The 24,173-nt window shown below is 39.2% G+C and overlaps 1 pseudogene; it reads left to right on the forward strand.

Annotated features, from left to right (window-relative positions):
• The first annotated feature begins 227 nt into the window (after positions 1-227).
• Positions 228-24,163, forward strand: LOC120432726 (annotated as a pseudogene).
• Positions 24,164-24,173: the final 10 nt, after the last annotated feature.

The raw sequence follows: 24,173 nt of genomic DNA on the forward strand, positions 1-24,173 counted from the left end.
ACAGTCCCCTGTGGTGCCCCTATGTTGCTGATTACCTTGTCAGACACACACTGTGGGAGACGTACATATTGTGGTCTTCCTGTCAGGTAATCAACAATCCAGGACACCAGAGAAGCATCCACCTGCATCGCTGTTAACTTATCACCCAGGATGGCCGGCCTGATGGTGTTGAAAGCACTGGAAAAGTCAAAAAACAAGACCATCACAGTTCTCGCCGGCTGGTGCAGATGGGTGTAGACACGATTGTGCAGGTAGATGATGGCGTCCTCTGTTCCGAGACGAGGCTGATAATCAAATTGAAGGGGATTCAGATGTGGTCTGACAATGAGTCGCAGCTGGTCCGGGATGAGCCTTTCCAGGGTCTTCATGATGTGGGAGGTCAGTGCCACGGGCCTGTAATCCTGGGGGCCACTGGGACGTGGCATCTTTGGAATAGGGACGAGGCATGATGTCTTCCACATCACTGGTACCCTCTGCAGTCTCAGACTCAGTATAAACAGTTTATGAAAGACTCCACATGGCTGGGGGGCACAGGCCTTGAGGACACGGGGACTCACTCCGTCTGGTCCAGCAGACTTGCCTGAGTGAAGTCTCCTCATTTGCATCTCAACCTGGTATTGAGTGAAGGTGATGATGTACCATATTTTAATTTTTTTTTTTTAAATCAAACAGAAATACATATATAAGATGTTATTTTAAGATTCTTGACATCTTGCACAGGCTAATTTCTTTACAAAAGACAGTCACAGGTGGTCCTTTTAAAAACTACTTCGAAGATGAATCAGTCTAATGTTACAGCTAAAACACTATCACCTTATTGTCTACTAGTATTTTCTTTTTAATCATTCATAATTAAAAATAATACATCAGGAAGTAGAAGAAACGTGAGCAGCATAAATCTGATGTACAACTGAGGTGGAGAAAGGTGTTACCAGTCATAATATGAAACTAGAATAAAACACAACGACATGCTGGGACAGGCTGATAGGTTTGTAGCGTAAACCTATTCGCTGGAACGTTCAGGACAATTTGCTACACAGCAAGAACAAGACACAAGTAGGCAACGTTCTTTGGGTTACTCATGCATGAGGGAGGCCTGCCTGGAGCCAAGTGTCGTTCCACCTACTTGACCTCCATCAGACTCTCAGCCAGGTTCCCCATAGCACTCCTTTTATTGTGGTTACTTGAATATGCATAGGGTCATTAACATATGATGTATACATACACACAAAGAGTACCGTGCGTGTGTGTGTGTGTGTGTGTGTGTGTGTGTGTGTGTGTGTATGTGAACTGCTGACCAAAAGGGTCACACAGCAGGAACAACATCCTAGGTCATAAAGAGGGTAACCTCCCCACACCCAATCTATGGTTCACCCTAGATAACACAGTGAAGCCATACAAAGGGCAGGAAGTTTTACCACATCAAACAGACCTTCACAAGGATGTTGCCTGTGATAAAACATTACAGCCCCCCACTCAGAACCTCGAGAATCTGGGGAGGGGAGAACAAAAGAATTCCTTTTAACACACAGTTAAAGTACAAATGGTAAGAATAAAAATGACAAACATTTAACAATTCACTCTAACACAGGCCACTGACATCAGGTTGTTTATGGTTGGCAGTGCTTTGTCTGAAATATTGTTTAGGTGGGTCAGACATATTACCACACAAATAGCAGAAGCGAAGCCGTCTGAAAGGAATATTTTATTGTATTACAACAAGATGATGAATGGTATTCACTAAACTTGAATGGTTTTAAAGTTGTGTGTCAACAGTGCACTTATGGGCTCATCATATTGTCTGCTCTTGCCCGTTGTGAATGGTACTTCTAAATTTTTTGTATCTTTGTGCCACAGTACTATGTTGAATGTACGGTCATGTTGGTTTTTATTACGATTTTATTTTTTATTTTATTTATATCAGTGCAGAAGCTGAGAGAGTCACAGATTATACAGAGAAAGACTTTGCAAATGTAAACATGAAACTGTTAAAATAAAAAGAAAAAAAAAGCTATTTCTTGTCTTCTGGTTTTGACACATGTAATATGAAGTTCTTGTCTGAGAGGCAGCTGCTGTCATTTACAAGAATACTGCAGCAAGAAGCCACACCCTCAGTGCTGGTATAAATAGTAGAGACCTGTGATGATATCAGTGGTTGGGTCAAATAAGATCAATGCCTATATAACTGACTATAATGACCCTATTACAGGTAGCTGTTTGCATCAGGAGGGGCATCTGAGATAAAACTCCATTGCCTTGTAACATTTAAAGTTTGCATGATCTCTTGTTTTTACAGCGTGCGGCAGGGCTGTGGAAAAATCAGAAAGTTGGCCCTGACAGGTCACTATAGACCACAATGGACAGTGTTGGTGTGGAGGGTCCCTAATCACCAACCAGTGGGTGCTAACAACTGCTTCCTGCATATCACAGTGAGTTGATGTGGGCTGTTTACAGTTTTAGTGATGAGGATGATGTTACACGTGACTCAGTTTACATTTACCTTAAGATTTTTGCCACAGCAGGTTATAGTTTTGCTTATTTCCTGAAAGCAGGAAATTTTAAGGTCTTACAGAGTTTACCATACAAAATCAGACTTCAAGAATCATACACCCCTCAGTGTTAAGCAGTGCGTTATATTTTCTCTATTGTAATCAGTTGAAGCTCAGGTGTAACTGATGTCCAAATGCTACATAAGCCCAACACACACACACATACACACACAGAGAGAAGAAAAATGCCTTGGAAATAATTCATATATTTACACAAAATTATTCAATTATGAAGTGTACATTATCAATATCACATGAACATTTATGAGTATCTGCTTTGAACTATGATATTAACCAATATTTTTTTTTTAAATTTAGTAACCTGACCTGGGCTGCTACAGCGGGTCAAATATAAGCCCTAACAAAGTGTCTCAGACAGTGGAAGACTTAATCTGGCATCCTGCATTCAACAACAGCACGTACGAGAATGATATTTGTCTTGTGAAGCTGTCAGCTCCTGTGACTTTCACAGACTACATTCAGACAATCTGCTTAGCCTCAGAAAGCAGCACTTTCCACAGTGGGACAAGCAGCTGGGTCACTGATTTTGGTGAAACTTGTAACTTACAAAATATTAATTTTATTTAATAGGAATTTACAGGATTTTTTAAAGCTGTTGTCTATGTTTTTTTTGTTTTGTTTTTTACAATTAGGTAATGGTTCGTTCCCAAACATCATGTGAAAATGTGAGAATTCTGTATTACTTTATGTATTATTTTCCCACTGAATTGTTGGGGGGGGTTATTGTTTCAGTTTCACTGAAGATTTATTACTCACTCATTTGAGTTTCAGCAAAGCTGGATACATCTGTAGCATATGAAATACCTTCCAATAACCTCCAGGAAAAATGAGCTCCTTAGTTCAACATATCAATCAGATAAAGAGGCTTTAAAAGTATGTCTCAATTGAAACTGTTCAGTGTCTGCTTAGTTTTTCATCACTGGAAGCAGACTCTTGGTCAAAAGTAACCAAATCTTCAATATATCTTCAATATATTTATGATTAGCGTGCTAGCTATTAAGGTACCGCTCTGCCCTGTGAGCTCACTGCACCACCCCTCCTCTGCAGCAGGCCAAAGACCACACCTCCACCACACCAAAGCCCCCCAAAAAGGTAGCAAAAGCCCTGTAACTTACTTTCAAATGAAATATGTTCCCTAAAACGGTGGACAGAGCTACAGTGGCATGAGGCAGAGGCACCCTTACCCAGTTAGTTAGCAGCTATGACCCAGCACTACTTGTGCAGTTAATAAAAGAACAGGTAATGTTTTGTCGCGCTGTTGCACACACAGCATGCTAATTTCCTTCATTTCATCAGTTGCCACAGGACAACTCACCAACGTGTACATAACAACCTAACACTCCTTTGTGCTATAGACTACAGTATATCTTTATAAATACCTTGTCACGGTACTGGGTCTCCGAACCAGTATATGTGTTTCAGCCCTTGTAATTATATTTCTTGACTATTGTTGTCCATAGTTTTTGGTTTTCATTAGTTCTTGGTGATTGTATTTCTTCCTCCCTTTGTATTTATCTTAGCCTGTGTTTAGTCTGTGTTCCCATTTGTACTCTGTACTTTTCCTGTGTCACTCTTGTCTCTATCTTCCCTGCTTCCAAGTCAGCCATGTGTCTGTGTGAAGCCCGTGTCTCTGAGTCTGTGTCTGTAAGTTCAGTTGGTGTGTTTCCTGTCTTACTTTGAACGTTTCCTGTTTTCCAGTGCCCTGAGACCTCAGTTTGTTTAGCTCTAGTAATTCTTGTTTTCTGTACTCAAGGTTTTAACAGCGTAATAAAGATGCCTCTTTAAGTTAATTCCTTTGTGTCTCCGAGTCTTGCTATTGGGGCCTACATCCTGCCTGCTACACAGCACTCACCATGACACACCTACTTACTGGTTTTTGTTGCATAAGTCTGCGTCTCCCAGTTAATTTGTGGTTCTCCTACAGCTCCGCACTGCTCAGCTGTCAAATTTGTGATAAAGCATTTTTATTGGAAAAAAACAGATCCATTTTAGGTTATTATGTTTAATTATTTTATTTTAAAATAAATAATTTTGTAAGACCATTGTTGGTTTTAATCTAGTGTGGCTGCCTGCCCTGCAGCCACGCCTTTGCCTCCTTTGATCATAGTCCAACAAGTCACAATAGTTTTAAATACTGGAAATCATCTTTTGGCACAACACCTGCTGTTGCTGGTCTGTCTTGGTTTCTGTCAAAATATGTATAGACTGTGTTCTATGGACATTTTAAACCATGTCTCAAAAGTTCTTTCTGGAATATTATCTTTATTGTTTTATCATCCAGTCCTGAGGCAAGAAACAGGTATAACAACTATAGGCTGGAAAAACTAGAAGCTCTAGCAGCAGGTGGGTCCATGGAGCGAGAACAGCCAGCCCATAACTACCCCAGAAGAGAAAGAGCAATACACTAAACTAAGATTGGAGAGTGGACCCCAGGAAGTGCTGGGACCATGACTATCAAATACAAGTTGGCAATACTACTGACAATAAAACAAAAGCAAAGTTGCTTTAAAAAACAAAACAACATCAACAATAGTAAAAATGATCATTGCTGAATCATAGTTTTAAAGACTACAATCTGTTGAGGAGCTTTGTGTAGAAATGTGGTCCAACTGGCTAAACAACATCACAGTGAATGCATTCTTTCACCAGACTAAGCGAAAGTATGAAGACCATTATGCTTGAACTTTATCTCATGAAGCTAATAATGGTTTAGGAGTAAAGAATGTCACCATGGGTGGAGCAAGTTTTCTAGGGATTTAAAGTCTAAGACAATGTGAAAGAGGTGCAGTCGGCAATGGCTCTACAACAGCTTGTGTGCTGGTTTAATTTGATAATCATACTCCTTTGCAAAGGTGAGGATTTTTCTTCACTTATTTTTTTCTCATTAACTACTTTAATTAGAATTAATTAAAAGTATAAATGTTAACTATCCTAAAAGGTTTTTATCTAAATACAGTCATAATAATCATCATCATCATCATCTAATATTATAATATTATAAAAGTAAATTAGTTAAACTTATTGACTGTTTAAAATCTGAAACCATATGCAAGTATTCACACTGAGAAGACACCTGAGAATATAATATCTGTTTGACTCCGTTTAGCCAGTTTCTTCTTTCTTTACAGAAGGTTGTATTTGTGGAGTATAGGATTTCAGTTTAGTATATTTTGTTAGCTGTGCAGGTTATATTTTGCAGTGTTCATACTGAAAAGTGATCATTAGCAGTGCAGATTTAATAAAATTCCTAGTTTAATTAATTCCTAATTAAACTTTGGAAGATTATTTTATTTTATTATCCTGTTAACAATTTTTTGATTAACTATTAACATGATCTGTTGTGTTATTGTATAGTTGGAAATGGTATTTGTAATATGGTTAATGATGATGTGCATCTCTACATTTTTTGGATAGCTGTCACAATAATGAAACTGAAGTATGTAATACTGTTGTTAACACAAATGATTTATGGTGCTGGTGCTGCTGTATGATCCAACAGTAAACCTGGAGTTGGTACAAATTCTTTTGAGCTTACAATTAAAAAATTTAAATAACTTTTTCTCTTTGTAAATGCTGCTGTAAATATCTCCATGAGACATGTTAGTGACCAGACAAGTCTCACCTTTGGAGTGTCACAGTACCAAGGACAAAGCACACTTTGTCTGTGAAACACTTTGACAAGAGAGTGAGAATGAGCTCACTGTAAGTCTGTCACAATTACAAGTTTTTATTAACAAATGCATAATATATAAAATAAAATAATTGTTGACCTGAGGCCATCAGAATATTATTAAGACAATTATTAATACAATACTGGACAGACTGACCTAAAACAACCATAAATTATTACTCAACTGATAATTATTATTGAATTATTCAAATATTTATACATATATACACAAATGTCACGTGAGTGATGTCAAAAGTTTTCTTCACTGTAGCATTTGGTATCTCCCAATATGATACCCAAATCAAAACACAGCCAATAAAACACAGTTTTCTTCATGTAAAAATCAATAACTCAAAATTAGCAGCCAAAGGGTTAAGTCTTACACTCTTTTTACCACTAGGGTGAATTAGGCATTGGAAATGACTAATCCTAAAATAAGTCCAGTCTTTAATCTCAATTTTCAAGTCTGTCAAAACTTTAGTCCACATCGTCAGTCCATCACAGTCCAGTCACACACATTCATTCACATGCATCCATACCAGATATTGCTGATAGTGGAGTCTCACGCACAACATATTAGAGTATCCATTAACAGCAAGATGACATCATCATTTTTAAAAGAAAAAACTCTTCTTTATGATTTTGGACTGGACTGACTGCAATCCTTTTAGGCTGGGACTTACCATCTAATCGTGTCCCACATAGATAACTTTCTCCAAAGGACTGGATTGGGACAAAAAATCGGCCCGGGCATTTTGACTAGAGAGCGGCCCACCAGATATTATAGGAAAAGCCCTAAAGCCTTTGAATGAAAACAAATGCTGTTTTGACAGTGATGTACACTGTCTTGTTGGTATATGTATGATTTCAATACATTTTATATCAGATAAAAACTTTGGCTGTAAGATTCAGATAATTATTTATTAAAGCTAGAAATTTTAAATGAGAATAAGAAAGAAAAGTATTTCCTTGTGCCCCCCTTTCCCTGTTAATGCCCTACCTGGGCCCCTGGCAAAACTTTGCTAGACCCGCCCCTGCAAAGTTACCAGCTGACAGCTACTTAGAAAAGGATCCTGGTGTTATTTGTCTCTCAGAAACAGTTCATAACTTCCCGTCAACTCATTCATGTCACCTAAAAGGTAAACCTGTTTCTCCATCACCTGTTCAGCTCTGATGATTCAGTAAGGACATCTCCTGGTTTCATCTTCATGTTTCCCTCTCAGCACATATCCAAACCAATATCATGACCAGCAGCTTTTACAGCTGTGGCTCCAGCAAACATCAGCTGATACTAGAAATTAATATTAAATAAATTCTAACAATAGCTGATCAAGCTTAAACGTGCTGCTGTTGTTTAGCGCGACATCCGCTGGTTTCTTCTTTCTGGCGCAAAGTGGGAGATAAACAAACAAGAGAGAAAAGCCGATCAGCTGATTATTGATCATTGATCAGTTTCATGATTGAAGTAGCAACAGGAGAGGGAGGGGAGAGAATGAGAGAAGAAGAAGCAGCTGTGCAGCGTAAAGACGCAGAATAACTCCAGCTTTGTGTCTTTTTCCATTCTAGCTGAAGTCCAGGACAAACTTTGTTCCTTTTCAGCTCAATACGAAATGCGTAATATTTTCTCTGAATGTGGGACAATTCTGTTTTTTACGGGACGGTTGGCAACTCTACTAACTAACCTTATGAATAAAATAAAGTTCACTATCAGTAACATCATAGCACCCACCCAGCTGTATAGCAACTCCGTCATGCTAGCTAGTACACAGTACGAGTTGTTGTAACTGACTGTAACAAGTCAGCACAACGAAAACAAACTACACCTAAACTTGGTTTATATCTGACCCAGATAGACTGCAGGTCATAACTTCTTACCTGAAGTTCAGTTCACCTGACACTCGGACCGGCGGCCTCCTCGGGTCTCTCCTTCTCCTGCCTCCCATTTCCCTCATCCACCTGCTGGCCTCTGTGGATACTCCGCCATAGCCACCACCAAACAACTGAGTAATTTTTACACATCGGCCTGCATCTGGCCAATCCACCACCTTTCATTGTTTATAACGTTACCAAAACAAACAAAAAAAAACAGTATGTCTGATGGCCAGTCCAGCTATGGTTCCACCTGCTAAATACACAGAATATTATGTTTTTGTTGCTGCAAGCGCTTTTTATGTAGTTTTTGCAAAGCTATATGTGGAAGAAAACCATGACCTAGGACAAGCTGATGGCATAAGATGTGTTAGGGTTCAATGTTGAGAGAAGAATCCATAAATAACCACAGATCCGGTCCGGTGTGCAATTAGACAGTATTTTAATAAACACATGTGTGAGTCCGACCGCTGTGCAGATTTCAGCGTCGAACTGAACTTACAATCATTAGACAAGGTTTTATAGGAGTAGGACAACAAAGCCCCCTCTTTTGCAAAACAGACAATAGTACAGCTTACGTCAATCCAAACCACAAAATGTTCCATGAACTTTAACATAGTTTAAAGAACATTGTCTTCGGGTCGGTGCTTCCCCTCAGCTCGTCTTCGCTGTCGCTTTATCTGTTGCACTTCCTCTAAGTACGTCGGCACAATTCTGCATTTGCAGCAAAAACCCATCTTCACTTCTCACTTACCAAAATAGATCTACCATGGTGTGTATGTGTGTGTGCGTACACGTGCGAGGGCGCGTGCATGCTGTGTACTGCGTACGTGTCATGACCTCTCACTATTTGTGTCTGTATGTATATGTCTCGCCCTTAAATGCTCTCACATCTCACCCGTTACACTTCTGACCTTTCACCAGAACAGAGGCTCATCCCTACATATAATAACCTAACTGGAACTATATATTTAATCTACTGAATAAACACCCTACTCTTTGGCTTGCGCTCGCTCTGCTTTCGGTTTCACTTCTGCAGAAGCCTGCAACTTCAAACACATGTAACTTCCTGTCCCTGCAGTCTACACAGAAACCCTTTAAGATTATCGAAGCATTAGAAAAGCATTTAAAATTATATATTCAACTCAACAGTTCGAAGTGGTTATAACTGGACTTGTAATAAAGACTGATATAATACCAATATATTTGAACATCTGAATGCATCTGTGAAAGCAACATCACTATTAACATGAAACGGTAATGATGATTATCAAAATAGCAACAAATAATAGCAGGAAAATATTTCTATTCTCGATACTCCCTCTCTTGGTGACCCTTAAAAAGGGTCACCACACACTTATAACATTACTCTGACCCTCTCTAGCAATGCCAGCTCCCCCTAAGAACACTCCATGGGTAAAGTCAGGTTCTTCCTTGGTCCCTTTCTCGTGGAAATCTTCTCCTGTAAAGGATAGAAAACACTTTCTCGCATTTTATATAAGAGGACTAATTTAGAGCTGCATGTGTTATCTCCATATTTTACATGTCACCCAATTTAGTTACAAACGAAACTCCTATTCAGTTAAATGCTAAATGGACTTCAGGCCTTTTGCCTGGAATCAATACTGTCAGGTCTTATTGAACTCTATATGTCTGTAAGCGTGTGCAATCCTTCAAAACTCAGGTCATTCTCACAGTAGATTGGCTAATCATAACGTTAACCAAAAGTTTGTGACCCTCAAGAGACGACTCTCTGAGCAACAACTCCGTTAAAGGCACCAAAATGCAATGTGTATGAAAAAATCATTTCTACATATATAATCTCCAATATTATTCATTTAAGTCAGCGAGACTTTTAACCTCCTCATAAAAAGCTCTCCTCTACCCTAGAAATAAATCTATTTACTATCTGCTTCTAAAGCCTACATTATAACAACTTATCCTAAAAATCAAAAAGAAATCACACATTTTCTACTCATAAAATATTCACTATTTTCCCCAAAGCATATCCTTTATTCCCACAGTTTCCCTTTAAGTTTTATATACCACTTCTTATTAACACCAGCAATTTATCTTCTAAACAGAATTCAGTTCATTTTAATCCTCTCTTTAAAGAATTTAAAGAATTTTACCATCTCTAAATTATCAAAAAAAAAAACCCAATCGTTATAAAATCATACTAAAACCCATTTCAAATTAAACAAATTAAATCTTAAATCCCTCTCTTTTTTGACACATCTCATGTGGCAAAAAACTCAACATGCTTCCCCCAAGCTTAACAAATTAACAAGGGAAAAAAGGTTAGTCATATCATATCATTTCTCAGAACACTTCAGCCATCTTCCTCTCCGGTATTTTGCTCCAGCCCTGAAAACCTGTGTTTAAGGAATAAAATCAATTTAATCGTCATGTCAAATCTTCTCAAACTCGTTGCTCCATCGAACTCTGGATCCTTGGAATTTCCTGAAAACAAAACCTGTGTGTTAACCAGAACTTCACATTTCATACTCAATTTCCCCACTTATGATCCAACCTGTGTTATAACACAAAATAAACTTAAACAGAACAGTTATTAATCATGTGTTACCTCAGCTAATGGTAACTTGAGTTACCTCAAACAATGTTTCCCTTTTAGCATTTAGCATTCTATAATGTAATAACATAATCCAACCCCAGTAAATAATTTTCTCAAAACAAACATCAGCATCCCAAAATCAGCATCCCCTTTCTTTTCCTCACATAGTAAATTTGTCCACATTTATTCATCCCCACCTTAGTCTAGTCACTCACATTCACTCAAATGCATTCACACATAATATTTTTTTGCTGATCTGCAGCCCTCTGCGCACGTCATCAGATGCTCCACATCAGCAAAATGAGCTCAATCATTTGTTTTATTTCGTTTTCCTTTTTAGGAAAATAGTTCGCTATACTTTTGACTGGATTGACTCGATACAATCCATTTTTAGACAGAGACTCGCCGCCACTCAGTCTCTAATTGTAATCAATTATAATTCTGTAAAGCCCACCTAATTTTCGTACTTGGTAATTTTGTCAACGCCGTCCGTTCACTGTCTTCCAGGCCTGCTTAAAACAAAAATGAAAAAAGAGAGCTGATTATTAGCTCATCAAAGTACCAAACAAAATCACCTGACAGGTTTTTCCTAAGTGCACTGTTACAAAAACTATGGGCCCTTTTGGACATGTCCATGTTTATCAAAACTCCCTCTATTAAAATGAAAAACAACAGCCCCAAAAAATCTTAAACCATCTTAAATTTCACCCATTCAACGCACTGAAAACCTCGCCAAAAGATCAAAGACCGTTTGCACAATGTCTCCCTTCCTCACTTTACCATGTGTTCATTCAGCATAAGATCTAAACCAATTTCAACAACGTATCATCCTTAAATTATAAATTTCCTGTCCAAATCTGCCCCTCTGAACAGACCTGACCACCGTAATCAAATATCCTGATACTTTACCATTATATATTTCACCAAATACTCTTCAACAGCCACCGCTCTCTCTTGAACTGAAAGCCTCCGACACACACGCACACAGGAAGTGTCTCTGCTCCAGCTAATTTGCATAAACCCACAGCTCAACAGCCAACTTAACAAGAGGAATACATGTTTAAACCTTATCACATTATTGAATTATTTTCATTTTCTTTCTATACTAATCACCGGTTTTGATCACTCAGTACGAGAGCACTCCTAAGTCACTCTTATAAACACTTTTCTTTTGTTTTTTCCATCTATTTTAAATCTTTCCATCAATTGTATTAACCATTCACACCATTCTCTCACTCATACAAGCAGCAAGCAGATCTTCATTGCATATGCTTATGTTCTTAGCCAGGTTTTAATCAATGTCTCTATGCATTAAGCTTCAGGAGCTTGTCTTTATAAGGTTAATGCATTTTCTGTCTGTGTGTGTATGGGTATGTGTTATTTTGCATCTATGGCTTCACAGTCTCCCAGACTCCTTCCCAATTCTCCAGTTATCCAGTCAGTTTTCTCTTTCCCCGAATTACTAACCGAAACTTTTGATTTCCCACCTTAAATATAATCCCTCCTGGTCTTCAGCCAGGAGCTAGGGCTTGCTTTTCAGGTTCCTGGACACATCATTCTGTGAACAATTCCACCAGAAACTTGCCTTAACTTATCCAGTGAGGTTAACCTATAATTTTCTTCCGACTGGTGCGTCTGGAGAACTGGTCCAAGTCTGCTTTACTCCTGAAAATAACAAAACTAAGACATTTTCATTATTATCACAAGTGCTTAAATAACCCATTTCTCTATCTCTGGTCAGAAATACCAATTATGCCATGCATGTAAGCGTGTTCTTCCTTGCATTTTATGTTAATTGAGTGTAACTGCTTCTTCATTGAATTAATTCATTGAGTTCTTCGTTGCATTTCTATGTATTCATGTTAATGTACTCTACGTGTAAGCTGTTTCTTCATTGCATCCTATATATTCATATTTAATTTATGCATTTCACCACTGAGCTTTAGATTCACACTATCTCCCTTCTGATTCATTTCAAAAATAATCTCACATGTAACAATTTGTATGTGTGTTTTCTATTCATTAAGGTAATAACAATTATTTTCTTTCATTATTCTCACCTTTTCTAATGTTTACCTCTTTGTTATGCTGTGGTGGACATCCCTAAACAGTCATGAGTTCAGGTTTCAATTTTCAGTCCAATTATATCCTATATTCTCGCAGTCAAACTCGTCCAGCTTCATCTCTGACCGGTCTCTTTTTCATTCACAGTGTCCTGTTCGTGCTTCAAAGCTCCAGCAAACACAGTCTCAACTCAGCTGTTGTCTTCTTCTCTGTTTCTTTACAGTCTTTCTTTTAGATTAAGTCCCAGGATGGCAAAATATCACTCAGTGTCCAGTGCTCTTCCACAATTCTTTATCCCACTGTTCAACTGCCCAGCCTGTATTTTCACAGTACATGTTGCATTACTCTTACATGCTGCTGCTGGTCGTCAGTCGTCATCAGTGTTAATGGATCAGTGGCACTGCCGTTTGCCTGCTGTATTCAAGTCCACGATGTTCTGTCGGTCTTCATCAGGCGATTAACTGTCCTTTGAACTTCTTCTCAGTTTCAGGGACAAAGTGAGAGATCAAGCTGCACAATTTCGAGCCAAAGCCTGGCTTATTTTCCCAATTCTGTTAATTTATTGTTCTGGTGCTGCACTCAAGGTTCCAAAGTTGAGAGAAGCCCACCTGTATTGGCACACTAAAGCATACAATTAGTATTATATTCATTTCTTTTCTTAAAGGCTTCATTTGCTTCATGTGCCTCATCTGTCTCTCTGTGTTCTCTCTGTACACCCTCAGTTCCTTTTATGGGCATGCAGAGTTCCTGTTCACTATTTCCTGTTCTCTGCAGAGTCTGTCTCTCTTTATATTTATAGTCTAAAAACCCTCTTTAATTCTACTAAATCTTGATCTAAAAAACAATACACCTTCATTTCACTCACACACATTTAAATAGAGCTCTTTCACACATCAGAACAACTAACACTTCTCCACACACATCACCCTTCACCCTTCTTTAGATCAGTTTGTAGCGTATACACTTATATGTTTTCCATCAGAAAAAATAAACTCAATTTCTCATAACCTCACTCATGCGTTTCTTGAATTAAAAGCACTTTCAAACTTTAAAACATCCTGCTTTACATCACCAAAGAAATATTTCATACACACTGAGAACCTTCACAGACATACACACTTTTAAATATTCTAACCTCTTTCAGACGCCATGACCCATCTCACACACACTGCCTTTTCTCTCTCAAACTTCCATTTTCCACTCACTCAGACAAATCATGCAGAGTCACTCAAATCAAATACTGACAGCATTCACACAGTTAAAATCACACAAAATACGCTTTCATACGAGTATTTTGGACATGCCTTCCATGATCAGAAAGAGCAAGTCAAAAGAAAAAAGAAAAAGAAAACTGAAACCTCTCATTGTCTCACACCCCGCTTCTCCCCACACACACATAACTGAAAAATAAAACACACCAACATTTATGGCTCACGAAATATACATCTATCAAAATTCAGTCATTTTCTAATCATTTTCTATACATCCACACTAATATATTCAAACTGTATTCATACTGTCATAATAAGCAAAACCAACCTCTTATATACAGGCATTTAGCAAAAAGCTCAATCCTCTCGAAACTGAAACCACCCTCTCTCATGCGTCACCGCTGCTCATTTGCATTTACACACACCATCAGTGCACATCCGGCTGTGCATTACTGACACAGAGACTGATCTTACTCATAGATCTCATATTTTATATTACAGACGTCTTATTAATTACAACTGCACAGGTTTCAGGCCTCTTAACACCTATATAATTTTGATAAATTTACGTAACGGCTCCAACCGATAAGTCCCAGACTTTTTGTGCTCAATTCACCGGACCAGCTCCAACCGTTCCGTCCACATTTCTAGCCCTAACTTAATTTACAGGTAGCCAAATAAGCGCAAGAATAGGGGACTTGAACCCCTAGCAATTTCGGAGTTTCCCAACTTCTCCCCCGCTGTCGACGGTACTATCCCTACTGTCCAGTAGGTCTAAGGTCAGCGTCCTGCCTTAGCGCAAGCGTTACCAAGGAGAAAATGCGCTTCTTAACAGACGCCGCTGTCGTTCTAGAAAAATTTACAATAATTTGAACCCACAATCTACACTCCCAACCAGGAGTAAGAATCAGGCAGACCTATTCTTATGGACATAGGGGCTCCAACCCACAAAATGACCATCACAAAATAGAGTCCATGACCAATAGGGCTCCAACCCACAAAACAACCAAATTCCCTACCACACTAAATTAGCAGCTCCAACTGCTTTAATTCTCTCAACGGCTCCAACCGTTCTTAATTCTCTCAGCGGCTCCAACCGCTTTTAACTTTCTCAGTACTGTACTTTATTACTTTCATTATCACCAAAATCAAAACAGACTTTCACCAGTAATTTCAGTGAGTAGACTTTAATTTGACATGTCCAATCTAGCACATTTTGGAAATTCAACAGGTATGTGCCTTACCTTTGTTTAAGCCGGCTTGTCTCTCACTTCAGACCACTGACTCCTATCTGCCCATCTAATCACCACAGACCCTGGATCTGTCCATCTACACCAAAATTCCCTCTCTCACCGGAACGAGCCCCCAAATGTTAGGGTTCAATGTTGAGAGAAGAATCCATAAATAACCACAGATCTGGTCCGGTGTGCAATTAGACAGTATTTTAATAAACACATGTGTGAGTCCGACCGCTGTGCAGATTTCAGCGTCGAACTGAACTTACAATCATTAGACAAGGTTTTATAGGAGTAGGACAACAAAGCCCCCTCTTTTGCAAAACAGACAATAGTACAGCTTACGTCAATCCAAACCACAAAATGTTCCATGAACTTTAACATAGTTTAAAGAACATTGTCTTCGGGTCGGTGCTTCCCCTCAGCTCGTCTTCGCTGTCGCTTTATCTGTTGCACTTCCTCTAAGTACGTCGGCACAATTCTGCATTTGCAGCAAAAACCCATCTTCACTTCTCACTTACCAAAATAGATCTACCATGGTGTGTATGTGTGTGTGCGTACACGTGCGAGGGGCTGCATGCTGTGTACTGCGTGACGTGTCATGACCGCTCACTATTTGTGTCTGTATGTATATGTCTCACCCTTAAATGCTCTCACATCTCACCTGTTACACTTCTGACCTTTCACCAGAACAGAGGCTCATCCCTACATATAATAACCTAACTGGAACTATATATTTAATCTACTGAATAAACACCCTACTCTTTGGCTTGCGCTCGCTCTGCTTTCGGTTTCACTTCTGCAGAAGCCTGCAACTTCAAACACATGTAACTTCCTGTCCCTGCAGTCTACACAGAAACCCTTTAAGATTATCGAAGCATTAGAAAAGCATTTAAAATTATATATTCAACTCAACAGTTCGAAGTGGTTATAACTGGACTTGTAATAAAGACTGATATAATACCAATATATTTGAACATCTGAATGCATCTGTGAAAGCAACATCACTATTAACATGAAACGGTAATGATGATTATCAAAATAGCAACAAATAATAGCAGGAAAATATTTCTATTCTCGATAGATGTAAGTACAACTCCCCCGGTTTCATATGCAAAAAAAATTATTGCTCTAGCTTACGTGGTTGCAGAGCTACCGAGATTTAAAAATAGTTACGCAAAACGGAGCGTGCCCGCTCTGACCGGTTTTAAAGAGTTAAGCCTAATTTACTAACCCAAAATTGACACATACAGTCTTTAGGCACTACAATGGGCTATCTCAGCTCGGAATCTAACCAGCAAAAGAACTTAGCCCCACTGCCAAGCAGACTGTCAACTGTAGGAAATTTTAACTTTTCTTTTTTATACACACACACAGTCTAGAGGCACTAGAGTGGGCCAACGATCTTAGCTCAGGATCCAGCCAGCAAGAGAACTCGGGCCCACTCTCATACAGACTGTCAACCGTGGCGAATTTAACTACTCGATTTCAATCGAGACGCGACCTTTCGCGCTTTCACATTCACACACACAATCTAACGCCGCTGCACGGGGTCGCCGCTCCCTGCACGGAATCTGGCCAGCGGAGAAACTTTGGACTGCTGTCGTGAAGGCCGTCAACTGTGACGAGGATCCCACACCTCGATTTAGCTGTTCGGGGGTCCACACCTGCCCAGGTTGCCACCCTAGTTCCCGTCCCATGGGTCTCGCCTCGCGTCCAAAGCGAGTGGAGCCACCACGCCTAAGGATAATTACTCTTACTCTTTTCAGTCGCTATCCACAACAGCCAATTAGTTTTACTTAGCTTATTACACCCACAATTTAGTTGCTCTAACACACTGGGACAGATCACACATTGCCTCTTTGTCTACTGCAGCAAATTGACACTGACAATTCCGTCAGCTTAGCGAACAGACAATTTAGATAAGCTCCAACATGCAAGCTTTGATTTAACAGGTGGTGCTTACCTTTATTTTAAAATGAGAATGAGGGTCTCTGTTTGCTTTGCTGGTTGACCCCCCAAACCGCCCAATCTTCAGTCTTCCTTAGCCTAGTATTGGAATCCCGGACGAGCCCCCAATTGTTAAATATCAACACTTCACCAATTTCTTTAGCTTCCTCATAGGCATGTGATGGAAGACAAAACACTGCTCAGTAGACAATTTCACACTTTATTCTCTTACACAGTTACTTCTAGAAGGGAGATGCGTCCTGCATGACACAGTGCAGCAGATCTCAAAATGGTGGTGTGCCCCTAACAGTTTTATTACTAGCTCTCTCATTCTAGTCTAAACAACAGTGCTTCAGTAACTTTCCACTAGAAGATGGAGCCCTGTTATCTACTTTTTTTCCAGGCAAGCCTGGGCGAGAATCTACCCCCCAAGGACACGTAGTCTAATGCCTTTATTTTTCAGGGCTGTGTCAACTTCAAACTACACTATATGGTTATATGGCATTTTAGTTAATCCAAAACATAGAATTGAGGTACTTCAAATAATTTAATCTCAACAGTAATTAAGAGTTTAATCAGTTATTACATAATATATTATTAAGTGCAATTTTTTGTGATGGGTGGTGAGAAAAACTATGAGTGCCAAATTCCTATCAGAAACGCCAAGGTAGCAGTTTAAAATTAAATGGAGTTTGTCGGATTTTGATTTTTTGTGAAAAATATTTTGATTTAAGAATTATGAAAAAAAGACTTTACTGTTAAGTTTCACATATTTGCTTTCTCACAAGTGCAACACATCTTCTGCTCTAAACTGGTTTTGTCTTTTTCCACTTTTCAGGTTGTCACTCACAGCTGCCTGGTGAGCAACAAAAAAACATTTTCTTAAAATTTACAAAATCATCAAGTTTCATGTTTTTTTCCTAGTTGATAGCAAGACAGAAATGCCACCATCAGTTACATTTTCTAATACAGCCTGTGACTTAGTGTGCAATCTTCTAAATTTAACCTTGCATTTTTCATGTAATTTTTTGGTGCTACGGTGTAATTTTAGTTTCCTTAAAAAATAATTCAGCAGAACTTAGGGGTAAGGATGTCTTTTTAGTAGAAAAAAACAAAGTATACAAAGTATTTTTCAGCAATAAATGAGTTCAGAAAGTTAAAAAGAAAACAGTTGCTATAGCCTACTGTATGTAATTTTTAGGTTTTTTATGGTTTGCTTTTTCAGGTGCATCCACTATCAGATTAACTGGATCTGGATCGACTCGGTGCTCTGGCAGAGTTGAAATCTTTCACAATAACACCTGGGGAACAGTTTCTGATTATAACTGGAACTTAAATGATGCTGAGGTGGTTTGCAGACAGTTAGACTGTGGGTCGGCACTGGAAGTTCCTCAATCAGCTCAATTTGGTGCAGGAACTGGACAGATCTGGCTCGGTGATGTAACATGTTCAGGAAATGAAAGTTCTCTGACTGAATGTCAACACACTGGATGGGGAAACTACTACAACTACTATGGACATTCTTATGATGTTGGTGTCATCTGTTCAGGTGACAAAACTTTTTTATATGGAACATACTGCATAGGGGTGGGTCGTTAAAAACCAAAGAAATGTAAACTTTTTAAAATTATGCCAAAGTGCAAAACATTCAGCCGTGTCTCTAATAAACCTCTGTAAAATTCCTCTGCTTCACTTCAGCAGCATCAGGTAATGTTCATATGTTTATTTGTGGTATTCTTCCGTTTTTGACCTACTGCAGAGTATTTTTAGGGGTTATCTGTTATCAAAAGCCAGGCCAAATCCCCATCATGCTTTTCTGTGTTTTAGCCGCAGTCACTTTGACACAAAAGCATCTTGTCATGGTGAGCTGTGTGACAGGCAGAGGTTGGACCGACGCTAAGGACTCATTTAACTTAAAGGCGGCAGAAAACAGAAAACAAACTTAGAAATACAATACATGAGCACAAGAAATGAAAACTAAATTCAAACTAGGAAGGATGATCATGACGTGGCAAGACATAACCTGACAAAACATGACAACTGAGGAACGACAGCGGGCAGGGAACAACACAGGGCTGGTGTAATCAGGGAATCAGAGATAGGAGGGAATCATAGCTGGGGTAACAGAACTGCAGAACTGAGACCATCAACATGGGACAAGGACTACCAAAGTAAAAACGGAAACTCAGACCAAGTACCAAGATGCAGACTAGACACTAAGATGTGGAAACATAGGAACCTGAAGCACAGAGATGATACAAAACAGAAACCACAATCCAGGGACTAAAGATGTACCATAACCAGAGGGACCATGATCCTAATAATAATCTGAACTATCAGTTCACCAATAAACACAAAGCACTGGGTCCCAGACCCAGTACCTTGACACATCTGCTGTGATGTTTACACCTCTGACGAAGTTTCATGCGTGTCAGCTTTGTTTTTATATATAGATATAAAAATATGGTTATGTACTGATAAATAATCATGATAATTATAATATTTCTGACTATATGAGTCAAAATTAAATCGAATCGGTATCGAATGAATTATAGAAACCAATTGCGATACCAAGCCCTAATACTGCACATCACTGTGTTTTTCACTGTTATGCATCTATATTTTCTTTAAGGGATGTATATTGAAATATAGTTTGTGTTATATCTTTTACATGAAAGGCGTGATCAGATTAACTGGATCTGGATCGACTCGATGTTCTGGCAGAGTTGAAGTTTATCACAATAACAGCTGGGGAACAGTCTGTGATGATGGCTGGGACTTAAATGATGCTGAGGTGGTTTGCAGACAGATAAACTGTGGGTCGGGACTGGAAGTTCCTCAGTCAGCTCACTTTGGTGCAGGAACTGGACAGATTTGGCTTGATCATGTGATCTGTTCAGGAAATGAAAGTTCTCTAACTGAGTGTCAACACAGTGGATTTGGATCAAACACATGTGAACATGGTCAGGATGCTGCTGTCATCTGTTCAGGTGAGAAAACTGAAACACGATATTGCAAGTAAGCCTTTTTTCTTTGTGTACTGTATTCTTGATGTAAAAATGTATTAATGTATTTTTCATCTTCTTTGCCTTTTAGATCTGATCAGGTTAGCTGGTTCTGGATCGAGCCGATGTTCTGGCACAGTTGAAATCTTTCACAATAACGTCTGGGGAACAGTCTCTGATTATAAATGGGACTTAAATGATGCTGAGGTGGTTTGCAGACAGATAAAGTGTGGGTCTGCACTACAAGCTCCTCGATCAGCTTACTTTGGTGCAGGAACTGGACCAATTTGGCTCAGTGGTGTGAGCTGTTCAGGAAATGAAAGTTCTCTAACTGAATGTCAAAACTCTGGATGGGGATACGACTACTACAGCTACAACCACTACTTCAATGGACATTATTCTGATGCTGGTGTCATCTGTTCAGGTGACATCACTTTTTGACATTGAACATACTGCATGTTAATGTATTTTTGTGTGATATGTATCTTTGTTTTCTTTAAGGGACACATATTAAAACGTAGTTTGTGTCACGTGTTTTTCATTAAAAGGTCCAATCAGATTAACTGGATCTGGATCAAGTCAATGTTCTGGCAGAGTTGAAGTGTATCACAATAACATCTGGGGAACAGTCTGTGATGATGGCTGGGACTTAAATGATGCTGAGGTGGTTTGCAGACAGTTAAACTGTGGGTCGGCACTGCAAGCTCCTCAATCAGTTCACTTTGGTGCAGGAATTGGACAGATTTGGCTTGACAATGTGACCTGTTCAGGAAATGAAAGTTCTCTAACTGAGTGTCAACACAGTGGATTTGGATCAAACACATGTGAACATGGTCAGGATGTTGCTGTCATCTGTTCAGGTGAGATATTCTTTTGATCATCTGATGAATGTTAAACACTGTAAAAACAACCTTTATTCAGACTTCCGTCTTCCACTTATTGATGTGTTTTATAATGGAATTCAGTGTGAACAGTCAAAGTCATCTGTGCAATAAACACACTGTAGAATATTAGAGCGGTAAAATGTTTGCATCTTTCTCTTTCAACGCAGCTCAGATCCAGAGAGCTATACAACACTTTTGAAACAACTGATAAGATTGGAGTTTTCATTTTAAATACCTTAAAAGAACATTTTAATAGTTTCAAATGATCATTTATGAGCTGGACATTTAAGATATTTTCAGAGAGGGAACGTCAGCCAGACATCTGTGTGTGTGTGTGTGTGTGTGTGTGTGTGTGTGTGTGTGTGTGTGTGTGTGTTCCTGTCTAGCTATCTTTGTGGGGACCAAAATCTGCATTCTACTACACTTGTGAGAACCAACACTCACTGGTGAGGACACAAACCGGTCCTCAAAGATTTGAAGGCTTGTAAAGGCGTTCTTGATGCTAAAAATGTGGTTTTAGGGTCAGGGTTACAATTAACTTATGGTTAGGTTTAGGGTAAGGGTTATGGTTAGGCATTCATTTTTAATGGTTAGACTTAGGGTAAGGGGCTAGGGAAAGCATTATATCAGTGAAGGTCCTCACTAAGATAGCTGAACGGGCTTGTGTGTGTGTGTGTGTGTGTGTGTGTGTGTGTGTGTGTGTGTGTGTGTGTGTGTGTGTTAGTGTGTAATTAAGGGAGACCATACCACCGAAAGATGTGATAACGTCTGCAACTTGAACTTTTCTTAGTTCTTTTCAGGTCTTGTAATTGAAACAATTCAAACAAAGTCTCCTGCTTCAACTTTCTTAATGTGGATGTTCTGCAGTCATCACAAACTCTGTCATAATTCAAATTTGGGAGCTGAATGTCTTTCTAGGTCAGGAGGGAATCCTTTGGACTTCTTATAGAATGTCTTTTAGGGTTCAAGCTGTTTTGACTCTCAGTATTACAACTTTTAGTTTACCATTGTGCTATAACTTGGAATCTATGGCTGGACACTAAAAGCATTCTATGTTTGGTCCGCTTCACATCTTCTCTGTGTTTTGTTTGCAGCTGTGCCCATCATTTTAACTGGATCTGGATCGACTCGATGTTCTGGCAGAGTTGAAGTTTATCACAATAACAGCTGGGGAACAGTCTGTGATGATGGCTGGGACTTAAATGATGCTGAGGTGGTTTGCAGACAGTTAAACTGTGGGTCGGCACTGGAAGTTCCTCCATCAGCTCACTTTGGTGCAGGAACTGGACAGATTTGGCTTGATAACGTGACCTGTTCAGGAAGTGAAAGTTCTCTAACTGAGTGTCAACACAGTAGATTTGTATCAAACAAATGTGAACATGGTCAGGATGCTGCTGTCATCTGTTCAGGTGAGAAAACTGTTAGTTAGTCTGTTCATTTGTGTCTTCCATTAAGTCTTTTTGATGTAAGGAAGTATTATAATATTTTTCATGTTCTTTCCCTTTTAGATCTGATTAGATTAGCTGGTTCTGGATCATCTCGATGCTCTGGCAGAGTTGAAGTTTATCATGATAATGTCTGGGGAACAGTTTCTGATTATAACTGGGACTTAAACGATGCTGAGGTAGTTTGCAGACAGTTAAACTGTGGGTCAGCATTAGAAGCTACACTATCATCTAAATTTGGTGCAGGAACTGGACAGGTCTGGCTCAGTTATGTTACCTGTTCAGGAAATGAAAGTTCTCTAACTGAATGTCAACACACTGGATGGGGAAACTACTACTACTACTACTACAGTTTACATTCTTATGATGTTGGTGTCATGTGTTCAGGTGATAACACTTTTTGATATGAGAAAAACTGCATGTTAATGTATTTTGACTGTTATGCATCTGTATTTTCTTTAAGATATGTATTGAAATATAGTTTGTGTTATGTCTTTTACATAAAAGGTGTGATCAGATTAGCTGGATCTGGATCGACTCGATGTTCTGGCAGAGTTGAAGTTTATCACAGTAATAGTTGGGGAACAGTCTGTGATGATGGCTGGGACTTAAATGATGCCGAGGTTGTTTGCAGACAGTTAAACTGTGGGTCAGCACTGGAAGTTCCTCAGTCAGCTCACTTTGGTGCAGGAACTGGACAGATTTGGCTTGATCGTGTGACCTGTTCTGGAAATGAAAGTTCTCTAACTGATTGTCAACACAGTGGATTTCAATCAAACAGATGTGAACATGGTCAGGATGCTGCTGTCATCTGTTCAGGTGTGAAAACTGCTGGATTAACATGATATTGCCAGATAGTCTTTTTTGAGGTAAGGCTGTGTTTAAATGTTTTTCATGTTCTTTGCCTTTTAGATCTGATCAGGTTAGCTGGTTCTGGATCGAGCCGATGTTCTGGCACAGTTGAAATCTTTCACAATAACGTCTGGGGAACAGTCTCTGATTATAAATGGGACTTAAATGATGCTGAGGTGGTTTGCAGACAGATAAAGTGTGGGTCAGCACTACAAGCTCCTCGATCAGCTTACTTTGGTGCAGGAACTGGACCGATTTGGCTCAGTGGTGTGAGCTGTTCAGGAAATGAAAGTTCTCTAACTGAATGTCAAAACTCTGGATGGGGATACGACTACTACAGCTACAGCCACTACTTCAATGGACATTATTCTGATGCTGGTGTCATCTGCTCAGGTGACATCACTTTTTGACATTGAACATACTGCATGTTAATGTATTTTTGTGTGATATGTATCTTTGTTTTCTTTAAGGGACACATATTAAAACGTAGTTTGTGTCACGTGTTTTTCATTAAAAGGTCCAATCAGATTAACTGGATCTGGATCAAGTCAATGTTCTGGCAGAGTTGAAGTGTATCACAATAACATCTGGGGAACAGTCTGTGATGATGGCTGGGACTTAAATGATGCTGAGGTGGTTTGCAGACAGTTAAACTGTGGGTCGGCACTGGAAGTTCCTCAATCAGTTCACTTTGGTGCAGGAATTGGACAGATTTGGCTTGATAATGTCACCTGTTCAGGAAATGAGAGTTCTCTAACTGAGTGTCAACACAGTGGATTTGGATCAAACACATGTGAACATGGTCAGGATGCTGCTGTCATCTGTTCAGGTGAGATATTCTTT

The sequence above is a fragment of the Oreochromis aureus genome, linkage group 3, assembly GCF_013358895.1.
Source record: "Oreochromis aureus strain Israel breed Guangdong linkage group 3, ZZ_aureus, whole genome shotgun sequence".
NCBI classification, from domain to species: domain Eukaryota; kingdom Metazoa; phylum Chordata; class Actinopteri; order Cichliformes; family Cichlidae; genus Oreochromis; species Oreochromis aureus.